This window comes from Dipteris shenzhenensis, chromosome 3 (assembly GCF_047967505.1).
Source record: "Dipteris shenzhenensis isolate YYH24624 ecotype China chromosome 3, Dip_SZ_1.0, whole genome shotgun sequence".
NCBI classification, from domain to species: domain Eukaryota; kingdom Viridiplantae; phylum Streptophyta; class Polypodiopsida; order Gleicheniales; family Dipteridaceae; genus Dipteris; species Dipteris shenzhenensis.
Window position 1 is genome coordinate 5,471,866 of NC_141598.1, and position 3,614 is coordinate 5,475,479.

Below are 3,614 nucleotides of genomic sequence, written 5' to 3' on the forward strand. Positions count from 1 at the left end.
TAATAAAAAAGTAGTCCAAATCTCTTCATTCAAGCTATAAGTCCTTGTGAGGTCTAAACAATTTCATTTTACAGTACAAGGCATAAGCGCTTTTCCGATGAAAATACCGACACTTTTTACATTAAAATTTTTTTTTAAACGGCGGCAAACATCGCTATTAAAGTCATTAAAAGCATCAGAAAAGAACCGTTGGTATAAAGCATCGCTATATAGCAACGCTGAGAAACATCGCTATATAGCGACACTGATAATCATCGCTATATAGCGACATTGGTAAACATCGCTATATAGCGACAATTAACAAAACTTAAAAAAAAGCATTAGTGGGACTAAACAGGGCCATAGCAAGCCTTGTTTTGTCCCACTAATGCTTTTTTTTTTGTAATTACAAAAAGAAGTTTTTTATAACAAAATTTCCCTTGCGAAAAGGGTGATACAAAATCGCTCAAATAAAATGATCGAGCAACAAAAGCATATACATGTCAAACGTATACAACATTGTTTGTTACAAAATTACCCTTTCGAAAGGGTGATACAAAATTGCTCAAACGAGCGGATATACAAAATGACATACATGGCAAAGTATATGCAAACTGCTACTACTACTACTACTACTACTACTCATTCGAATCGTCCTCGTCGTCCTCGTCCTCATCCTTGTCTTGTTGGCCTGATCCTTAGTCCTCGTGAGCTGTGCCTTCTCCCTAATCCTCATCACGTGCGTCTGATCCTAGCCCTGGTGATCGCTTGCCTCCGGTGATGGGACGCTTGAGCTTTGATCCTAAGAGTGAACCATATAAATTGAAAATTAGGTTGGAACTTAAATAATAAAACAATTTAAAAAGTGAGATTACAAGGAGGAGTAGACTTATACCGTGCAAGTAGCCACCTCAACCCAATCGACCGTCACTCCCATTGCCTCTTGCTCAATAAACCACGGCTTTATTCCTATGTGAAATGCGGATCACATCTCTGCATCTGTAGGAAAACGACCCATCGCAGCTTGCTGTGGATCCAATTTATGAGAGTTAGAGTTAGCTAAAGTGCATGTAATATGTAGTAAAACAAATAGAACAATACATTAAATGAGAAGAAGTAGACTTACCATGGTTGCCTCGAACGCCAACCGTCCGCCTACACCAAAGTGCAAAGTACCTACGATGTCCAGCCGTCTCTTCACAGCACTCCTCTGACCCTCGAATATTTCGAGATGGTCCCTATTCTGCTTCTTGAAGAACTTCTAATCAGCTTTGTCTGCCCGCCGACTGGGTTTAGCCAACCCCTTTGTGATGGAAGTATGCAAGGTTGATCTATGATGCTTCAAGACCAAACCCATGCACTCTCACATATAATTCTCATCAAACTCCCAATTTGGCGGGTTAGGGTATTTTTGTTTTAATTCATTGATGACTGCCTGCTTCTTTTGGTCATCTTGATACCGCCAATCGGTAGCAATGCTGCTCTTAAAGTGATGGCTCATCAACTGCCTCATGGTGGCCATCACTGTTTTGCCCTTTCTACCTTCTATTATCTCTCTAGCAGCCGTGATTTGATATGAAAGATCCTCTGATGAGTAAGGAGGATTGATGGTAGCAGAGTCAGAAGGAGTGAAAGCTATGCGAGTGCTTCCGAAGCGAGGAGTAGCAGTGGGAGTAGGAGAGGGCAAGGGACCTGATTGATACTATGTCTCCGGACCAAGTGGAGACCTGTAGGGATGCGAGTGTGCTGACTCGTCTACATCTCCCGAGTCAGCATAACATAAGCTGCCCCTCCTACTCTTCCTTCCCTTACGAGAGGCACGTGCAATTGATGACCCCTCGATCGAAGGGGCATGAGGGGATGGCTGGGCAGTAGGTCCAACCGTCGGTGTAGGGGAGGGAATTGCTGATGTCCTTTGAGATAGTAGAGAGAAGAATCTCGTTGCCTCCTCATCGCTCATCTGTGCTACAAACTCGTTGGGACGCCCGACCAAGCCATGCGTGGCTAGCAAAGGAGTTCCCTGAGGGGTAGTCACAGTGCTACGTTCGAGAGGAGTCAGACTAGTGGTAGTCGCAGTGCTAGGTCCGACAGGACTCGGACCCGACGGGGTAGTCCCCTCAAGTGTCACCTGAGAGGAATCAAAGTCCTCTGGAGCATATAGATCATGATGTCTCCTTCTACGAGGCTATTCGTACTCGTTGAACATGCGACGTGATCCCATGTCTAATAGTGACACAAACACAAAAACAAAAAATAAAAAACAAACATAAGCATAAGCAAAGGAAAAGAGGAAGAAGAGGGAAAGGAAAAGAGATTAGAAGAGGGGAAAGAGAGGAAAAGAAGAAAGAAGAAGAGGGAAAGAAGAGGACAGAAGAGGGAAAAGAGAAAGAAGAGGAGAAGAGGAAGAGGAGGAAAAGGAAAGAGGGAAAGAAGAGGGAAAGAAAAGGAAGAAGAGGGAAAGAAGAGGAAGAAGAGGAAAAGAGGAGGGAAAAGAGGAGAAAAGGAGGGAAAAGAGGAGGGAATTAAAATAGGAGAAGAGGAGGAAAAGAGGGGGGGAAAAGAGGAGGAAAAAGAGGGGGGAAAAGAGGAAAAGAGAGAAGAAAGGGAAAGGAAAGAGAGATTGGAAAAAGGGAAAGAGGAAAAGAAAGAGAAGAAGAGGGAAAGAGAGAAGAAGAGGGGGAAAGAGATTGAAAGAGAGAAGGAGAAGGAGAGGAGGAAAGGAAGAGGGAAAGGAAAGAGGGAAAAAGAGACATATGCTCATGCTTATGCATGAGCATATGTCTCCTTCTTTTATGCTCATGCATAAGCATAAGCATGAGCATCTGCTTATGCTTATGCGTAAGAGGAGTCTTATGCATAAGCATAAGCATAAGAGAAGGAGACATATGCTCATGCTTATGCTTATGGATGAACATAAGAGCATGAGCATGAAAGAGGGAAAAGAGGGAGAAAAGAGGAGAAGAGAGAAGAAGAGGGAAAGGAAAGAGAGATTGGAAAAGGGGAAAGAGGGAAAGAAAGAGAGAAGAAGAGGGGGAAAGAGATTGAAAGAGGGAAGGAGAAGGAGAGAAGAAGGAAAGGAGGGAAAGAAGAGGGAAAAAAGAGAAGAAGATGGGAAAGAGGGGGGAAAAGGGGAAAGAGAGGGGAAAGAGGAAAAGAGAGGGAAAGAGAGGAAAAGAGGAGGGAAAAGAGGAGAAAAGAGAAGAAGAGGGAAAGGAAAGAGAGATTGAAAAAGGGGAAAGAGGGAAAGAAAGAGAGAAGAGGGAAAGAGAAAAGAAGAGGAAAAGAAAGAAGAAGAGGGGGAAAGAGATTGAAAGAGGGAAGGAAAAGGAGAAGGGAAGCATGAGCATATATCTACTTCTCTTATGCTCACGCTTAAGCATAAGCATGAACATATGTCTCCTTCTCTTATGCTCATGCTTATGCTTATGCATAATTTCCTTTCCCTCTTCTTCTCTCTTCTTCTCTTTTTCTCCCTCTTTTCCCCCTTTCATGCTCATGTTCTTATGCTCATGCTTAAGCATAAGCATGAGCATATGTCTCCTTCTCTTATGCTCATGCTTATGCTTATGCATAAGCATGAGCATATGTCTCCTTCTCTTATGCTCATGCTTATGCTTATGCATATGCTTATGCAT